Source organism: Cupressus sempervirens, chromosome 9 (assembly GCF_028749045.1).
Source record: "Cupressus sempervirens isolate cs-2001-9-10 chromosome 9, ASM2874904v1, whole genome shotgun sequence".
Taxonomy (NCBI): Eukaryota; Viridiplantae; Streptophyta; class Pinopsida; order Cupressales; family Cupressaceae; genus Cupressus; species Cupressus sempervirens.
Window position 1 is genome coordinate 208,246,004 of NC_143126.1, and position 21,846 is coordinate 208,267,849.

At 36.3% G+C, this 21,846-nt stretch overlaps 1 pseudogene across 1 annotated transcript in view; it reads right to left on the bottom strand.

Moving 5' to 3' along the window:
* LOC149538224 (uncharacterized) overlaps nucleotides 1-21,222 on the bottom strand; it is an 84,744-nt pseudogene extending 63,522 nt beyond the window's left edge. The window contains exon 1 of the transcript XR_016356012.1: nucleotides 18,522-21,222. The product of XR_016356012.1 is annotated as an uncharacterized LOC149538224 (transcript). The remainder of the gene's footprint in view (nucleotides 1-18,521) is intronic.
* Between the last annotated feature and the right edge of the window lie 624 nt (nucleotides 21,223-21,846).

A 21,846-nucleotide genomic window follows, 5' to 3' on the forward strand; every position in this document is an offset into this window, starting at 1 on the left:
GACAACAACACGAACCTAGGGAATAATGGAAATAGGGGGCAAAGTTCTACTTCAAAAGTACAAGGGAATAATGGCTCAACAATTCACTCCCGCCCACTAATGCCTACCTTCAATCAAGCTAACAACACTCCAATAGCAGAACCAATAGACTAAGAATTTCATAGGCAAGTGTGGGCTGATTGGCAAGAATTGGAAGCATATTTTCAGGATGAGATGCCATTTCCAGAATACATTGCTTTTAGAAAGAGGAACAGGCCACGAAGGGGTAATGGTGATAGGTACCAAAATCAAGATTTGCAATGAAGAGTGGGTAAAGCATCCATACCATACTTTGAGGGATCAAGGAAAATGATAGCGCGATCATGGGTTCAAAAGTTGGATTCTTTTTTCCAGCTTAAATCAATGGCTGAAGATGAAGCAATCAAATATGCAACCCTGCATTTGGAAGGGAGTGCTCACGATTGGTGGTATCATGGCTTGATCACTTTAGGCTATGATCAAATCGTAAACTATGCTGAATTCATTGAGAGGTTGATTGATCGATTTGAAAAGAAAGATCCGGAGTTGGACTTCAAAGAATTGGCACAATTAAAACAATGGGGCACTAAGGAAAGTGGCTATATCAAATTTCCAAAATATTTCAGTTTTCATGACAAACACTTCAGAGTAAAGGAGAGTGGTTATTTTCATAGATGGATTAATGGAGCCATTAAGGGGTTGGGTTCAGGCCTTGAACCTAACTAATCTACAAGATGCAATTAAAAAGGCAAGGGAAATGGAAACTTCTACTTCAAGAAGCAAACAATTCACAAGGAATTTCCAACACGAGGGACAGACAAAAAACACTCTGACAAGGATGCTGATCAGTCTAATAAAACAAAGGGGCAGATTGGATGACGAACAGTTAAATGAGTTAAAAAAGAAGAAATTATGTTTCCAACATAGGGAACCTTGAGACCCAACTCATAAGTGTCCATTGAAGGAAAAGGTGAAACAGTAAGAGTACTTTAAAGCCCCAGAATCAAGTTCTGAAAATTCAGAACAGCAATCTGAGTCAACTTCAAGTGAAGAAGATTCTACATCAAACGATTCAGCAAGTGAACAAACGGGGAAGAGTTGCATAGCTCAATTGACAAGCTTGCAGAAAATTGGATCATTTAGAGTTAGAGGGGTATTGTGTGGGCAGCGAATAATCACATTAATAGATACCAGTGCAACCCATAATTTCATAGATGGAGATGTGGCTCGAAGAGGTTTGACGACTGAAGAATGTTAAGGATTTAGAGTAATGTTTGCTGATGGATTCACCATCACTTGCACACGCAAGATACCAAACTTATGGATTCAGCTGGGAGAGTATGAATTGAAGGATGACTTCGATGTAATTAGTGTTGGGGACACGGATGCGATGCTTGGCATCAAATGGCTACAGTCACTTGGTGAGTTTAGAATGAAATTGCAAACCATAGAAATGAAGGGAAGAAGTTCCTTCTTACAGAAATGACAAGTGGTAACCCAAAGATTGTTTCCTTTAAATGAATGGAAAGGTTAATGAGGCATGATTAAGTGGAGTGGGAAGCAGAGTGTATCTTCTCACCAAAAGATTTGGAACAGCAAGACAAGAAGTTTCAGCCTAAGATTAAGGTGTTGTTGGATAAGTATGGCAAGGTTTTCAGTGACATTCCACATGGTATTCCACCGGATAGAGGCATTGAGCACATAACAGAATTGGAGGAAGGCACGAAACTGGTTATAACCACACCCCATAGACACTCAAAAAGACACAAAGATGAGATAGAAAAAGCAATTAAAGAGCTCCTGGAAATGGGTCACATAAGGCCAAGCAAGAGTCCCTTTGCCTCTTGAGTGGTCTTTGTGATGAAGAAAAGATGGAACCATACGCATGAACATTGATTACAAAGGCTTGAACAGGAAAACAATCAACAACCATTACCCCATTCCACGTATTGATGAGCTGATTGATGAGCTGCATGGAGCTTGTTTCTTTTCCAAGATAGATTTGAGATTCAGGTATCACCAAATTACAGTAAGGGAAGAGGATGTGGAGAAGACAGCATTTAGGTGTCGTTGTGGGCACTATGAGTTCCTAGTCATGCCCTTTGGGCTGACTAATGCAGCAGCCACCTTCTAATCTTGTATTGACTGGATTTTTAACAAGCAACTCCGTAAGTTTGTGTTGATATTTTTTTATGACATTTTATTATATAGCAAAACATGGGATGAGTACTTGAAACATTTAAAGGTGCTTAGTATTTTGGAGAAGGAATATTGTTTGCTAAGGAGTCTAAATGTGAATTTGGTTTAGACCCAGAAAATATCAAGGCAATCATAGATTGGCCTCCTACTAATTTATCACAATTGAAGGGCTTCTTTGGTTTGTGTTTTTTTTATAGAAGCTTTGTCAAAGGTTTCTCATAGGTGGCTGCTCCATTGACTGATTTGACAAAAAAGGGGGCCTTTGCATTGTCAAATGAAGCACAAATATGTTTTTACTAGTTTAAGGAACTTGTTAGTTCATGTCCGGTATTAGCAATTCCAGATTTTACTAAACCACTTGAGCTGAAATGTGATGCATCAAGCGAAGGGATAGGTATTGTTCTAACATAAAATATACATCCCATTGTCTTTGAAAGTAGAAAGTTGAGAGGTGCTGACAGGCGCCATTCAATCTATGACAAAGAGATGTTGGCAATAATGCACGTTCTAGCCAAGTTTAGACAATATTTAATGGGAAGCAAATTGACTGTTAAAACAGATCACAATAGCCTCAAATGCTTCCTAAATCAGCAAGACTTGAGTGAAAGACAGCAAAAATGGGTGAGTAAATTGCAGGCCTGTGACTTTGACATTGTCTATGTGAAAGGGAAAAGAAAGGTTGTGGCTGATGCTCTATCAAGGAGATCACATTTATGTTCCATAGTAGAGATAAGAGCTGATTGGAGGAAAATATTACAGCTGAGTATGTTAAAGATGTGTAAGCTTCAAACATTCTTGAAGGCAAACTCCATGATAACAAGTATAAGGTGCAAAATGAGCTGATACTCTATTAGGATAGGATATTTTTATTGCCAAATTCTACGCTTAAATTGGAGGTTCTGAAGTCTTTTCATAATGCCCCTATGGCTGATCACCTGGGAGTCTTTAAAACATACAAACAAGTAAGAGAAAGATTCAGTTGGAAAGGGTTAAAGTTGGAGGTTCAGAAGTTTGTGCAAGAATGCCCAATATGCCAACAAAACAAACATGAAAACACATACCCAGTTGGCTTATTACAGCCCTTACCCATTCCGAACCAAAAGTGGGAAAGCATTTCAATAGATTTCAAAACCAGTCTACCAGCTGCTCAAGGTAAAAATTGCATTTATGTTGTGGTTGATAGAGTGACTAAATTTGCACTTTTTCTTGCCATATCAGCTACATACACAGTGGTACAAGTAGCAGATCTTTTATACAAAAAATAAATAAGACTTCATGGGCTGCCCACGAACATAGTTAGTGACAGGAATAATAAATTTATAAGTCCGTTTTGGCGAGAATTGTTCCAGTTATGTGGAACCAAGCTCACCCCCAGTACTAGTCATTTGCAAACGGATTCCCAAACTGAGATTGTTAACAAGTGTTTGGAGGTGTACTTAAGAGATTTTGTTTTAGGACAGCAAAAAGCATGGATAAAGTGGTTGTACATGAGTGAGTACTGTAATAATTCATCCTATCACATATCCGTCAAGATCTCACCTTACATGGCACTTGTAATAACCCTCCCTGGCTATAGCTCTAACAAATACTAATTTCTAACTTTTAACATTACATCAAGACATTTAGCATACAATGCCAATACTACTAAAAAGAACTCCAAGGTTGACTAAATCACATTCATCAAAATTAGGCAATTTTTGAACAACACTAATGATAACCAAGCTCAATTCAATGGCAATGATAGATTTGCATTTGATTTACTATGCCATGTAACTTTAAAGAAAATGAACTACTCCATATTTTATCTCTCAATTCAATTTACATCAGTATTGAATCAAATTACATCTTAGAATGTCACACACTTTCTTCCAAGCAATAGTAATGACAGAAATGGAACATGCAAACCTTAAGAAATTGATCCACAATACCTCAGCTGCAAGATGAATGCTCAATTCTAAAACTCCAAACCTTTAGCCAAATGCTTCAATAAATATATAATAATCAAAATTATTCTCCTTAGCTACAACAAATATGGTAGGAGATGTTGGTCAATTGTATACTTCAGCACGATTGCTAAGAACTTGTCAAACTCAACCCTTATACTTTAGCAAGGGCCACAAAATATCAGAACTCAGAAAAAGCCACAAAGGCATCAAAAGCCAATAAAATATCCAAGCATGCTTTAATCAAAACAAATGGGCTTGTATTTATAACCTCCAAATTCCCTTTTGTTGCCAAAATATAACTTCACTCAAGAAGCTTCACCACACAACATCAATTTAAATATGTCGTCTGAAATAGGAGTCATACCCATTATTTTTCCATGTGACCAAATGCACTTTTCAAAAATAGAAAGGTTCCATCTCAATCAACACCAACTCACCACAAATAGAAAATACACAAAGCTAAGCCCAAATGAAGTCCAATTTGAGCCAAACGAAAACCAACCTGTAGCTTACTGAATTGTGGAGAAGACAAGACCCTCCCAAGCCAAGTCACTACCACAAAAGACCCTATATTAATAATAATTAGCCTATGAGGATCACAATAATAGGCTAATCTCTCAAACTCCAATGCCGACAAAAATGGGGACATTACAGCACTATATGGCTACGAGCCACCAAGTATTTTAGATCTGGTTTTGGCGAACAGTAGGGTACCCAAAGCCGCAGACTTATTACAGCAGAGCAAGGATATAGTGAAAGCATTGCAGGAGAATATCCAACATGCCCAAAACCAACAAAAGCAATTATGCAGATCAGCACAGGGTTGAAAGGAATTTCGAAATTGTTGATTTGGTGTATTTGAGGTTGCAGCCTTACTAACAATCTTCTCTCAAGATAAGCAAAAAAAGTAAATCTGACTTTTTTTCATGACAATTGCATCAACATCAAAGAGGCAAAATGAAATGGACTTCCCTAAGTTCAATTTTTTTCCCTTCAAGCTAGGCATTCTTATTCTTGCAATCTACAATGAATTACATCAAGTTCTTGGCTTTGAATGAGTTTTGGGCTGCAGTAACATGCCCAGATTTCACTTTAGTAGCCCTACTTTTATCTTAGTTTATAGAGGAAGGCTGATTGTAATAGTCCAAATTCGCTGACTTTTTCGAAGATGAATCCTTTCTCTTACATGATCGGTGCCCTCATATGCAATTTGCTGCCCTAATACTACCAATTTGCTCCCTATTGATAGAGGGGAAACTGATTTGTTTTGTATAGAAAATGGCTTGATTTCAGTAATATCCCTCTCTAAGCTCACAAACAAAGAGGAGAATTTATTAAATGTTTTTTTTCTCCTTCCTTCACATTTAATAAATGAACAGAATAATGTATATGTTAGGCACTTCTATTAAGTATCTAAACATTTTAAACATATATATACATTAAAAGAAAGGAAGCAAGTTCATAAAAGATAAGTCAAGAAGGAAATTAGGGGAGCGTAACACCTGATCTACGTGGCAAGAAAGCCAAGAATGCATTGTTGTTAGTCAATTAGAGGAATAAAACGTTGGTGGAGTGCTCCCAATAGATTCTGACAGAGAGAGAATGAAATGAGTGGAAGTTTAGGTGTACTGTTTTTTTCTAAAGCGACCTCTAATCACACTCAGAGGTTACCAAAATAGGTTCCTTCGATACTGCAGGTATCCAGGGAATTTGGTAAAAGTGAAACGGCAATAGTGGAGGGTGTCAAAAAGACAGTGGCCCGACTTCTACATATCCAAAGTCCCATCACAAGATTCTAGTCTATCTCCGGCATGTGGGAACAGACACAACTCAGGATAGACAATGAACATTAAAGGGAATCACATACTCAAGTAGGGACTGTATTCCAAGAGTTAACGCAGTTTCTAGTAGAAGTAAGTTTCATGAAAGCTTCGGTCCCTGTTGGTAAACAAATTTGTCTTCACACAAAATGCTCACAAGATAACTCAAAAATGCCCAAACTTGAAGACAAAACAACACCAATAATTGGGTCGCGTTGCAATAGGATTATGCAAGCGCCCTCTGCATTTTATAGGGTACAGTTCCCCGATTAGATATACAAAGAATGAGTTTAACAAGTGCTTTTAACCTAAAAGCGAAGGCTACCCTCACTATTCTTGGATAGGGGGCAAATAACTAAACAAAAATGAAAAGAAATGACTTTCATATACAACAATGAAAACACACAGTTGTTTCACTTCATATATGTGATTAGAAAGATCAAGAAATGATTAATTGAACGAGAACAACCTTTGCAAAAATGAGTTCAGTAGCAGAATTTAACTCCATTACTTAGCCCTGATTCACACATAAACCAAGAATAAGATCAATTCAAAGCACATAATCTTTGAAATAATGGAATCTTGATTCAACCCAAAAATTATCCAATTTCTGAATACTACTGACAATCAAAATACTTGCAAAAAACTGGAAAAGAAATTTAACTTAAAAACTAACAGCCCTGATTACAATCAAAAAGTCCCTTCATACAATCTGCATTTCGCCTCTCATGCAGCACATAGTCTACCCAAACAATGGAACCATTCTATCTTTCAAAAGATTGCCATAAATAATATCCCTTGAGATTTTTCGGTTACCCTTCTATAACCGCATCTTGGAATGAGCCTCTAACTCATCTTTTGTTCCTACCTTTATAACATCATAAACATTGTTTATAATGCCATATTACCTTTTTTACAACATTATAGACATAATTTATAATGTTATGACATTCTCATAATATGTACATTATATGCAAGAACATGGTATTTGTTGGTGATGAAGTGTTGTAGTCATTTCATGACAATCATTAACAATTTTGACAATACTCCACTCGAACACCCATAACTTTTGATCCATAATGTATCTGGATAAACCATTTGGAGAGGATTTAGAGAATTAGGTAGGGCAAAACATAGCCGAAATTCAGACACATCCAACAGTTAGATTAAAAGCTATGACCCCCAAAATATGACTGATTTTCTCTCATCTGCATTTTGTGAGTGTTATGGATAATTTCGACAGCATCACACTCAGAAACCTGTAACTTTTGATCCATAACGAATCTGATAGAAATATTTGGAGGTGATTTAGAAAATTAGGGTTACTCACACATATCCAAAACTGAGCACAATCCAATGGTGGGTTTGAAAGTTATGACCCCCCTACTGAGACCCAATTTTTTGTTTTTTTTTTTTTTTTTTTTTTCAATTTTAAACCTGTTGCTGCTAATAAAACTGAACCATTTGAACCTTTAAATCTGATCATGCCCTTTGAACTTATACCTTTAGCTCACGAGCCTTTGGCTTTGGTCTATTCACTGGATTGGATGCAAAATCTCATCTTTCAGACCCTTGAGTTTCAACAACTACAATGTACGCATCAACCATACGTTCATATGCATAGCTGTTGCAATTATCTTTTGCCAACTTCCTATAACTGTTCATAGAAGTCTTGTGGAGACTCAATTCTTTTAAATGGGCATTGTGAGTTAATCATATTTGAGTGTACTCTCCTTTCTTATCCACATGTACTCAACACCAATAAAACTTCATATATGCAAGCGTGGACTTTGAACTGGTGAACTTAAACTGGGCTTTGCATTTTGTCTTTGAAACTGCACTTTTGCATTTATGAACTTTTGAATCATTGTACACAAGGATCCGACAACGGTCTTGCACATCCTGGAAACAATCATTTGAACATACTTGTTGTGTCATATCGAACCAATGAACCTGTGAACCATCGAACCTCTGAACCACTGAACTTCAATCTTGAATCTGGGGTTCAAACCATAATATTCTTGAAATCTGCATATTGAATATTGGACTCGAACCAAGGAACTTACAACATGCAACTACGTCATGGAACACTGAACTTCTTGAACCTCTAAACCATTGAACCAGTTCAAATGGTACGAAGTTTACAAAGGAAAGCCTTGAACCTTGGGCTTGAATATTTTGGTTCACTGTCATGAAATTTCATCCAAAACTATCCTTACACAATTTGACTTTACACAACATTTTCAATATAAATCAGAGAAGAATCATTAGGAAGACTGAAATTCCAAGGAAAGGCCATTAGGAAGACTGGATTTTCAAGCTCAAAATTGGGGTTCAAAACACCAACATTGGCTCTCACTGGGGAGTATGTGCATGGAAGGTGCATAAAGAATCGAGCATTTCTGGTCAAAAGACTAGTGCCTAGTCCATTGGGTAACGAAGTCAAAGCACATGACAAGAAAGAGGGGCTGCTAGCAGGAAGAGCAGGGCAACTGCAAAGAAGACTCCTAAACTAAGAACAAGCTGAAAACAAGCAAACCAAACCAGGCACAACCAAAAACTTGCAAAGCAAGAGCACATTTACAAACATATATATAGGCAAGAAGATCCTACCATATGAGCCAAGAACAAGATCGACTTATACAAAACCACTCACCGGCTAAGAAAAATATGAGCCCTTCCGGCATAAAGGATCATGCGTGAATAAAGTTGCCGCCCAAGACCGCTGCTTTTTAATAACTTCCATGTTGTTGAATGCCATGCTGATAACGTGCAGAAATTTGGTGACAAAACAACCATTCCCAAATAACCAAATCATGTCATAAACTTCTACTCTTTTCTGGTCCTTTTGCATATCTTCTTTCAAATGGCTCCCAACTTCAGGCTAAAAGAGATAATGTCTAGAAACATCCTCAAGGGAGACTACATTCTCTTTGAAATAAATGCTCCCAAGATCATCATTTTTTACATAGCCCCTAATATCATGACCTATTTCAGCAAAGCAAGATGTTTCATTAAGCACAAAACCTGCCCTTACAAGAATACTTGCTCCACTTTGTGAACCACTTTGTGAAAGAAACACACCATAATTGTGCATACCAAGCATCCCATCCGCTTCTTTATTTATCAGATCATCATAGTGCTCAACCCCATCTCTACATTCTGGAATTTTCACAGCGAGGTCATCTTCTTTGATAGCTGATCTTTCTTCTTGCTGTGGCATCTCATAGGCATGGTTATTTTTCTGTTCCATCTCAACATTCACATTGTAGAACAAATTTTCAGACTTAGATAAATCTTTATCATTAGCATATGTCATCTTATTATCAGCACAAGTCCCAAGAGGAGAATATAACATTGCTTCATTATCACAAATAGCAGATTCTTTAATTGGCTGATTACAAATTTCAGAATGCAAAGAATCGTTATTATTTGTCCTTTCAATGACACCAGAAGTCTTACACTGCTGCATACTAGTCTGAAAATCTTTATTATTAGAAACACTTGAATCTAGATGACATTCCATACCTATGGACTTGAGAGATTCTGCCTCCAGGCTAAAGAAAGATTGTGGTAAAGCTTTGTCATTTGAATTTACGAGCTCTTCAACATCGCTTTTCTCCTTCTCACTTGCTGATTCTTGCACATGGGGTTTCTTCTTGATAAAAACAGCACCATAGAAAGACTTCAACCAACTCACTTGCTTTGCCACTTCTTCGGTAACCTCTCTGATCGGATTGCCTTTGAATGGTGGGATAAAGATAAAGATATCTGATGTATCTTCATTTCTTGCTAGAACCCAATCTTTTAAAATTTCTTGATATGCTAAAAATACTTTCTGGCATTCTTTTTCAGTAAAGCTTCCAACCTCCATCCTAGGGGAGGTAGCTCGAGTTTGGGAAAAGAGAACACTGGACTCTTTAACCAAAAATTCTAAAAGTTTAAAACAGAGACCAATCTCTACTTGCAGAGATAAAAAATTTATTGACGAAAGAAAGCATTGATCTTTTCTATCCGTTCTCCAGTGAAGTCGCCAAAATTTGTCAGTAAACAGATTTGTCTTCACACAAAATGCTCACAAGATGACTCAAAAATGCCCAAACTTGAAGACAAAACAACACCAACAATTGGGTCGCATTGCAATGGGATTATGCAAGCGCCCTCTAAATTTTACAGGGTACAGCTACCCAATTAGATATACAAAGAATGAGTTTAGCAAGTGCTTTTAACCTGAAAGCGAAGGCTGCCCTCACTATTCTTGGATAAGGGGCAAATAACTAAAGAGAAATGAAAAGAAACGACTTTTATATACAACAATGAAAACACACACAGTTCTTTCACTTCATTTATGTGATTAGAAAGATCAAGAAATGATCAATCAAATGAGAACAGACTCTGCAATAAACGAGTTCAATAGCAGAATTTAACTCCATTACTTAGCCCTGATTCACACATAAACCAAGAATAAGATCAATTTGAAGCACATAATCTTCGAAATAATGGACTATTCATTCAACCCAAAAATTATCCAATTTTTGAATACTACTGAGAATCAAAATACTTGCAGAAAAATGGAAAAGAAATTTAACTTAAAAACTAACAGCCCCGATTACAATCAAAAACTGCCCCTGCATACAATCTGCATTTCCCCTCTTATGCAGCACACAATCTGCCCAAACAATGGAACCATTCTATCTTTCAAAAGATTGCCATAAATAATATCCCTTGAGATTTTTCGGTTACCCTTCTATAACCAAATCTCAGAATGACCCTCTGACTCATCTTTTGTTCCTACCTTTATAACATCATAAACATTGTTTACAATGTCATATTACCTTTCTTACAACATTACAGACATAAGTTATAATGTTATAACATTCTCATAATATATACTTTACATGTAGGCACGTGGTATTTGCTGGTGATGAAGTGTTGTAGTCATTTCATGACAGTCATTAACAATTTTGACAATACTCCACTCAGCCACTCATAACTTTTGATCCGTAATGTATCTGGATAAACTGTTTGGAGAGAATTTAGAGAATTAGGTTGGGCAAAACATATCCAAAATTCAGACAATCCAACAGTTAAATTAAAAGTTATGACCCTCGAAATATGACTGATTTTCTCTCATCTGCATTTTGTGACTGTTATGGATAATTTCGACAGTGCCACACTTAGAAACCTATAACTTTTGATGATGAACCTGATAAAAATATTTGGACGTGATTTAGAAAATTAGGGTTACTCACACATATCCAAAACTGAGCACGATCCAACAGTGGGTTTGAAAGTTATGACGCCCGTACTGAGACTTAGTTTTCTATTTATTTATTTTTAATTTTAAACCTGTTGCTGCTGCTAAAACTGAACCATTTGAACCTTTAAATCTGATCGTGCACTTTGAACTTATACCTTTAGCTCACGAGCCTTTGGCTTTGGTCTATTCACTGGATTGGATGCAAAATCTCATCTTTAAGATCCTTGAGTTTTAACAACTACAATGTATGCATCAACCATACCTTCATGTGCATAGTTGTTGCAATTATCTTTTGCCAACTTCCTATAATTGTTCATAGAAGTCTTGTGGAGACCCAATTCTTTTAAATGGGCATTGTGAGTTAATCATATTTGAGTGTACTCTCCTTTCTTATCCACATGTACTCAACACCAATAAAACTTCATATATGCAAGAGTGGGCTTTGAACTAGTGAACTTAAACTAGGCTTTGCATTTTGTCTTTGAAACTACAGTTTTGCATTTATGAACTTTTGAATCATTATACACAAGGATCCGACAACGGCCTTGCAGATTCTGGAAACAATCATCTGAACATACCTGTAGTGTCATATCGAACCAATGAACCTATGAACCATCAAACCTCTGAACCACTGAACATCAATCTTGAATCTGGGGTTCGAACCATAATATTCTTGAAATCTGCATTTTTAATATTGGACTCGAACCAAGGAACTACAGCATGCAACTGCATCATGGAACCACTGAACTTCTTGAACCTCTGAACCATCGAACCAGTTCAAATGGTGAAATTTCATCCAAAACTTGCCTTAGACAATGTGACTTCACACAATATTTTCAATATAAATCAGAGGAGAATCATTAGGAAGACTGAAATTCCAAGGAAAGGCTATTAGGAAGACTAGATTTTCAAGCTCAAAATTGGGGTTCAAAACACCAACTAACAATCCTGTTATTTGAAGAGCATTTGTTGGTCTTCGTGATATGCAAACAGAACATGGTACAAGAGCTTAATAGCAGCTTGAAGCCACAAAAAGACATACTGGGCAGTTCGTTGACATCACCTTCATCGTTCTTTTGCAGAGAATCAGTTTTGGGTCGATAACCAATAGAAAAATGAAGGGGCATGTGCGTCTGGGAGATTTAAGACCTGATAATTCGAATATTATTACCAAGGGAAGCAGGTGTCAATTCCCAGTGGAGTTTGGGGGTCATGGAGTCCTTCCGCCTCAAAGACAAGTGACTACATTAGTCGCCAGGGGCAGGAGGAATAACGGAGTACAGGTTAGTTGTTTGCAACATCCCACACAGCCAGTTAGGATAGATAACATTTGTTGTTGAACCAGTGGCCAAGACCTACAGTGGGCAGAAGTATGAAGATCGAATAGAAGAAAAGAGTGATCACCAACCTCACCAACCTATTTGTAGAGATTTGACTGCAACCTTAGTAACCATCTCTTTCTTGAATGCTCTTTACAGTCTAGAATATTATTATTCTTTGATCGAGTTTAGTCTGTATCGGAGAATTGTGTGTATTTGGTTGTAATATCAGTCATGTTGTATTTCTGATAAAGATAGTCTATTCCTGACATTTACAATAGCAAGTTTAAATATTTTCTCATACCAGCAATTGAGGAAAATAAGAGTGACTCACCAGGGGAGCTTGTTATAATTTCACTTCTCTTATATTAATGATTTGATTTGACAAGGCATATACCCCAAGGCAGACTGACCTAGGCTTTTTTCATTCGATAAAATCATTTTAAATAATTAGTTTAATAAGCCACATAGGCCAACTTTATTAAGGGAGACTGATGGCTTCCAAAATGTTTAATTTATTCTCAAAATTGCTTCCTTTTTGAGTGTGGGTCGAGCCTTCTATAAGGGGCAGAAACATGCATTGCATAAGGACTTTATGATGGGCGAGAATTCCATACTCACAAGGATTCCATCCTCGGGGGATGGTGGGTTCCACAATTCCTCAAGGAATTTCATTATTTTTCAACTTGACTACAGCCATCAAACTTTCATTGTTTGCCTCCATTCCTTCACATTTGGACATCAAAGACCCTCTTGAAATCCTATCATCATCAAGGCAGAATTTCTACCTACATAAGGATTTTATCCTTGAGAAGAGCAGAATTCTACCCTTACCAAGGATTTTCACTTGCCTTCATTCCAATTTTGTTTCTCACCTTTAAATTGACTCACTTGATTTTGCACTTCCAACTCAGATTACAACAAAAAATGTTTATTGGGTGTCAAAGGCTGCCATGTCTTTGTTTAGGTGAAGATCCTTGTCCTTTCAGAGATCAAAAATCCTCAATGGGGAGGGAATTCTGCACTCCTTGAGGGAATTCTGCCCTCCTCGAGGGAATTGTAATGTCCCCTTTCAAGAATGGAATTTAATGATAACAAGAATTAAAATATACGAATAAATAATTAAATAATAAAACATAATTATAATGTATAATTATTATATAAACATAATTATAATTATTTAATTAAGTTGATAAACTTAAATTTTAATACAAACTATGTAAGAGTTGGATAAATAATTAATAGTCAAAGAAATGTAATTATAAAATATAACTAATACAATAGTAAATGAATAATGAATATTAGTTAAATAAATAGTAAGGAAACATGATTTAAAAATCTAAGCTCATAGCACAATAGATTGTGTGATGTCAAATTTTGAGCAAGGATATTGCCATAGAGGATCAACGAATAGAGCATATTGAAAACCCTCAATACAAAGATTATTGATTAATGGATTGGTACGGATATCCATGACATCCTAGACTGTGTAAGTAACATTCACAGGAGCACTATATGGCGGCAAATGTACCAAGAGTTGAAATAACAACCAAAATATATAAGATATTGAAAACTTTCATTGCAACATATTATCTGAGTATATTGGCTCAATTACATTGAAACATTATGAATACAAATCATTAGGATTCAATGATATTACAGAAGAAACCAAAAAGCTCCAACTCGAAGACATTCGAAAGGAGGATAAAGGATGGTCAAAGTAAGAAGATTTATGAAACCAATAGTCTCATCTTCTTACAACGACAACCATGCACTTTATCAGATCGACAGTTAGAAAGAATACAACAGATATAATATAGTCAGCAACCAGTGTATTCCACAATAGTGTCAGTCAGGGATGATATCAATTCCTACCAATGGTTTAGCCAAACGGTGGTATATTTATCCATTAAGCGATTCCATAGAAGTAACCTTTATCATCAACCGAATAACCAAGAAATGATTCTATCAGATGTTAGCAACAATCAGTAATATATGAAAGCAGTCCATAGTTAACATTGTTATCAGAAATTAGGCAGAGACAACATTTTTTAGCGATTATTACAATCACTATAGCATCCATCTGTATCGTTGTGGGAGAAATAGCAATGGAATGCAGAATAATTAAAGGATTGCTAAGTCATTGGTTAGTATTCAATTAATAATCGACATTACAACAACTATCACTAAAAATGAATTTTAATTTGTGTAAATAACTAATAATAATGAAAATGGTACTATTCAGAATAAGAAGCCCGATTTATAATGAAGAGTTACAATTAAGGGCACATTTATTTCTAAGCAAAGAATACAAGTATTTAAGACCGAAGTCTTTCCAAAAAGGCATCAAAACTTATAACTGATCTATTCATTTTAGATCTGCTCAATAGAGAAGTTGCCTAGTTGGCTTAAACTAGTGGCAAGCAATCGTATACATATCAGAGAGGCAGCAATTACAAACCAGATCCAAGAATAACTCAACTAAATAAGGATTCACTTCAGTATTCTCATATCTCACAAGCTATACATTTATATAAATATATTCAGTTACATCTGCAAGGTATAACAAGAATATAATATAATAATATTAAATAAAAAGATATACATATATATATATATATATATGTATGTATGTATGTATGTATGTATGTATATGAAACTCATCAAAGTGGAAGAAGGAAAGAGAATTCGAGGTATTGTCATTTGGAGGATTCAAATACAACCAGTCTCCTAATCAGCGTTTTGGCACATATGACAAACAATATATATCTTTCATATCAGTACAAGTCTATACTTGATCCATATATTATAACGCATCAAGGATCATATCAAATATTGTTTGATAATATACCATGCATATACTCCAAGAGGATATAAGGGCTAACAGTTGATCGATACATTGACATCACATTCCATAGACATATCAGTTATATAAATAAGACTTGTAGAATTATTTAGCTCTAGGAGATATCATAATTTTACAATTTGCTCATTAATACAGATCTAGCTTAGCGTTGAGAGAATTAACCTCATGTTGGCAAGTATTTAATAGAAAGAAGTATCTTGCAATTAGAGTTAAAAGTAAATAGTTCCCATAACAAAGAAGATTACACGTGGGGACACTACAGTGGAGTTCTGCCCTTACCAAGGATTCTCATTTGCCTTCATTCCAATTTTGTTTCTCAACTTCAAATTCACTCACTTGATTTTGCACTTTCAATTCAGATTAGACGGAAAATTGTTTCTTGGGTGTCAAACGCTGCCATGTCTTTGTTTAGGTGAAGATTCTTGTCCTTTGAGAGATCAAAAATCCTTGGATGGGAGAAAATTCTGCCCTCCTCAAGGATTCCCAATATTTCATCATTGTAAACATCCAATTTAGACCCTCCTTTTGCAATGTTGTTTTTATAAGTTTCATGTTTTGCTCGTGTGAAGGTTATGCTTGCTCTCATGACTATCCTGGTGGGGCAGAATTATGATAGTCTTGAGGATTTTATCCTCAAGGAGGATCGAATTCCACCCTTCTTGAGGATTTTGTTCGGATTACTTCCATGTTTAAAAGTTCTTCCCTCCACCAAGTTTAGTTACTTTTCTAACCAAATCATATATATTTCAATAAGTTCACTTATGATATAAATAATGATCTCTTAGTTGGGGAAGACAAAATATATTTCAATAAGTTCACTTATGATATCAAAGGATATAATATGCTTAAGAACATCAAGTCACATGACATTCTTCTTATATGTATATCCAATTGATAAGTAGGAGATATTTCCACAACAAGTCAAATTGTGATATTGCTATTAGGATTTAACTATGTAGTTTTTGAGTCAAACTCATTGACCCATGTTTCATAAGTAGTGATTCACACAAATCCATCTCTCGTGAGAATAAATGGAATGCTTAGCACTCATTGGATCTAGGTGATGCTCACAGAGGTGAAGCATCGGGACTTCCCGAGAGGTCACCCATCCCAGTACTACTCTAGCTTGAGCGCGCTTAACTACGAAGTTTCCTCCATTGTTAAACCCACTCTACTTGCAACCCCATTTGCAAAACCTTCACCAAGTGTTGTGCCTTATGAACCATTCATGAGAAAGCCCCTTAAGCTCATCAATTGATAAGTAGGAGATATTTCCACGACAAGTCAAATTGTGATATTGCTATCAGGCTTTAACTGCGTAGTTTTTGAGTCAAACTTGTTGACTCATGTTTCATGAGTAGTGATTCACACAAATCCATCTCTCATGAGAATAAATGGAACGCTTAGCACTCATTGGATCTAGGTGATAAGTCTGGATCTCATGGGATAAGAACATCCATGAGGCCAAAGCATCCTATGGGACTCCTAAAGTAGCACACAACCTAAAATTAGGGTGTGTAACCTCTTCTTTAGAGCTCTTCTTCGACAATGTGTTTTGATCACAAGGTTTGTTGTTCTGTCTAGCTTTGTATCTTCAAATAAGGTACATAAATTGTCTGCTTCTAATATATCCACAGCTGGAACGGATATCATCTTATGTTGGGCACTCCATGATACAGAAAAGCTCTCTCTATGGTTTACCACACCCCTGTTGCAAAATAGTTATATCCTTTTTTTCCACTCTTCCTTAGGTATCAACCATGTACCTATTTCACACCTCAAATGATGAGAACTAGTCCTAAGTTGGACTATGACCATTTTTGCTCTCCATTTGGTATTTGCTCCATGTATGCTTTTACCAATTTGATGTATGACCCCACCTTATAGAGCCCACCAAGATATTTTTTCCCATTTACCTTTCTCTTGTTTATGGCATCGTAGCCAAAATTGTTTTAAGATTTATATCAACATGATTTAAAGATTTTTATTTTAAAATCATCATTTAACAAAAAAAAACCTCTAGTTAGGGTTAGGTTTGGAACTTTCAGTATCTTAAAAAGGAGAACAAAAATCAAGGTTCAATTTCTTGCAGAATATGGCCAAAGGTCAGGAATATGTCATTTTTCCATGCGGTTTAATTGGATAAAAATCACGATTTACTCCAGAGAAGACACCAAAAAATTATTTCACCAAATTTATGCAAAACTCATTATTTTAGCAGTGAAAAAATTAGGAAATAATCAGATTCCTGAAGAATCATTTTTTTCCCCAAATTTTCACTATTACAGTTTACATTTTGTATTCGATGTTTTGGCCTCATGACCAAGGCCACTAGTAAGTCTGGACTTGCTAATCCTCCTACAACTAAATAACATAATGCAAGCCTCTAGGAAAAATCTTTTGTCTAGCCACTGCAAGATCCCTAGTGTCAGCATCACGCGAATCAGATATCTGACATGGATAGATTATTGTTTCATGTTTTGAGAAAATGTTCAAAATGCTGTAAGAAATAAACCTATTAAAAAAGGAGAGTTAGGATGAGGTCTCATATGGGCTTAAGCTTCTAAATTTCAGGAGGAGGTTCCATCAAGAAAAAAGAAATTTGCTACACAAATATTTCAAATCTTTTCTTGGAAAATAGGAGTTCTACTTTTGAAGTCACATATTTAAGCGGATTAAAATAGGGTGGTACTAGAAATTACTCCACCAGCTTAAGAATGTTATGTTCCACTTGTCAAACATCTAAGTTCCGATTTTTCTTTAAAAAAACTTGGAGCGAAAATGAATATTTTTTGCTCGTTTTTATCATAGTACAGAGTTGAGAAGACAAAGGTATCGTATGAGACCTTAGATTTCTTAAATTACAGAGCTTAAACATTTAAGCTGAGCTGCACTACAAAAATCATGGGACCAGCAACTTTAAAATAATCCTTAAAATTCTCATCACCCTTGGCTCTATGTTTTAGGAAGCCCACCTCTATGGGACCCCAGCCTTAGCAATATTTGTTAACATCTGATGCAAGAAAGGCCAACTAGGAATTTTTTCAGGCTGAAAAAAAATATGACTCAAAGTTTTATATAAGTTTCAAATACCTTCAAATTACAAAGGCTGCAGAGAACTTTTCAAGCATTTCTTGATGCCAACAGTCATTTCCTTTCAGAAGACAATTGACAAGTGGATTCCATGTGAAAGCATCAGGGATAAGCCCTTCATCATCAACTGCTTTAATTAGAAAGCTTGTGGCCTCGTTTACCAAAAATGCTTTGCAAAGCCACCCTATCAGTGTGTTGTAAGTTATAATGTCACGTGTAATACCTTCTTCAGGCATTTTATCAAAAAGCTCCCTAGCTTCTAATATTCTGCCCTCTTTGCAAAGACCTTTAATGAGAGTGTTATAGGTGATGCTGTCTGGAGTACATCCTCTATGACACATGTCCTTATAAAGCCTTATTGCATCAGATGATCTATCTGCATTACATAGCCCGTTAATCAAAACATTGTACGTATTACTGTTTGGGGTGACTCCCTTCCACAGCATTTCCTGAAACAGATCCAATCCCTTATCAGTGTCACTGACCTTGCAGAATCCTTTTATCAATGTGTTGTAAGTAATAACATTTGGAAAACATCCTGCTAACACCATTTCATTTATTAGCTTGAAAGCCTTCTCAATGTCACCTTCCTGCACCAACCCATTGATTAAAGTATTATAAGTGACTGTATTTGGAACAATGCCCTGTGGTAACAAGTGGTTGAAAATCTTCATGGCCTCACCTATTCTGCCTTCTTTGCATAGACCAAAAATAAACGAGTTATATGTGATTATGTCAGGGGCACAGCCCTGTCTTGACATTCTATTCATTAAGTCAACTGCTCTACCCAATTTACCTTCTTTGCATAGAACATGGACAACTGTGTTGTATGTTTGTACGTTCATGGCAACACCCCTACCAGACATTTCTTCCAGAACCTTATCAACATCCTCCACTCTTGCTTCTTTACAGAGACCATGAATGAGCGTTGTGTAGGTAGCAACATTTGGAGAACATCCCTTACTTGTCATCTCATCAAAAAGCTGATAAGCTTTTGTGGAATTTCCTTCCATGCAAAGCCCACGAATCAAAATACTGTAAGTGAAAACATTTGGTTCACATCCATTTTGCAACATTTTTTCATTTATAAACTCCCTAGCTTCTTCCACTCTGTCTGCCTTCAGCAGCCCATCAATTAACATGTTGTAAATAGCAATATTAGGTTGTAAACCATTTTTAGACATGTAATCCAGAATAATTCTAGCTTCACCCACTTGACCATTTTTGCATAGCCCATTAATCACTATATTGTAAGTAAATACATTTGGACTGCAGCCACGAAGCAACATTTTATGAAATAGGTTTCTAGCCTCAGAAATCTCTCCAGACTTACAGAAAGCATCAATGAGATTGTTGTAAGTGAAAACATCAGGCGTGCACCCCATTAAAAGCATCTCATGTAAAATTTTAAGCCCCTCCCTTGCTCTATTATCCTTACAAAAAGTGTCTATGAGGGTATAATATATAATGGCATTAGGAACGCAGCCATGCTTGGGCATTTCGTGCAACAAGCGGCAAGCAAACTCTACCTGTTTCATTCTGCAAAAGGCCTTAATGATGGTACCAAAAGTGAAAACAGTAGGAGAAACCCCAGCACTAAGCATGCTGTAATAAACAGACTGTGCCGTTTGGTAACAATTTTGTGAAACCAGGATGTCAAGCAACACATTGAATGACTTCACTGTAGGCTCACAATTGAATTCGCTCATTAAATTAAGAAGACGAGCAGCCTGACCTGGTAATTGTGCTCTTGCATAGCATTGCATTACCAAGATAAAGGTCCATTCCTGACAGATGCATCCTTCGGCTTTCATTTGCCTTAAAAGTCTATGAACCTCTTCAAACTGCCCAGCATATCCTATTTTCCTTATTATGGCATGGTAAGTCGCCGTAGTGTGAGTGTACCCCTTTTGTCTGGATGCCCAATCGAAGGTATTCAGCGCAGTAGAAGTGTCGAGAGGTAGCTCTAACAAGCTCAATAGCCTCATCGGTGTAAGACCATTTATAGTTTCGGCAAGCTCTTCAAACCCTAGTGGCCTTGGCACCCTTCCCTGTTTACTAGACCCCTGTCTTAAGCCTCCTTCCTCTGCCAACTGATTTTCTGATGCAGTCAATGGAGTATAGGAGGAAAAAGGAAAATGGCATGTGAGTAGGCTGAAGATGGATGTTTGGACAAGGTGGATGCACGTCATCGAGGGATTGCCTCTGTATAAATAAGTATGCGAATACATTGAACAGGGATGTTTTAGCAAAGTGGTTACATTGGTTCGAGGGATTCAATCTGCATATGCCTGCGTGTCTAAAAATCATTATTTTCAGATTCAACCCTCTTCGTTTACATCATCAATAAAATAAAGTCTGATAAAAAACAATCCAGGCCTTTGTTTTTCTGCTATTCTTTGTCTCCAAAAAAAATTAAAGCAGTTTGATTTATTGCATAAGATAGTGAGTAAAATTCCCTTCCGGATTACGAGAACTCAAATTTGATATGGATTTACTAGACCCCTCTGAGATAAAGAATTTATTCTTAGCTACAAATACCATGCAATTATTCATTTCAGTCCAGGAAAGGAGGCAGAAAAACTCACTACGTCAAAACCGTAACTATGTTTTCCTCGCAATTTCTCGATGTTAAGACTGCTCACACTTGTATCTCATGAATCGTTTAACAGTCAGTTTGCAAATATCGTTGGCATGGAATGTATTGATGACAACTGAAAACTTATAGCTGGCATCAAGAGGCTGCTGACGTGGAAACTGGAAGTGAGGGTGGTGGGTGTTTTTTTGGGACAGGCTAATTTCTAGACAAAATGCATTAAAGAGAAAACAAAAGTCAAATATTTCTTTTTTACATTCACGAAAATATGGTGATTTTTTTTCAAATTTTTTGTTGTTTTGGACTACAAACTATGAAGATCATGAAGATCAAAAGCTGAAATTTTTGGAAAAATTTATGATATTTTTGAATTTTTGAAAATTGGCCTATTGTACAATTTGTAGGGAGGATAGTCACATCCATTTTTTTGATGCCAATATCTATGCTAGTATCAAAATGACACTTTCCTATTTTTAATAATTAAGTTAAAAATCAATTTAGAAGTGTATCTTAAATTTAAATTAAATTAAAAATTATCATTTTGATGTCGGCATAGACATCACCTTTTTTGAAACTCGCATCAAAAACCCTAGCAATGACCGTCCAGAGGAACTTCAGCATAGTTACAGAGAGGTTGTGGGCGAAACACCAAGTAGGCACAACAGCGAAGGAGCATCGAACAATAGAAAGGCCAAATGGGAAGCGGGTCCAGTTCAAACAGCACAAAAA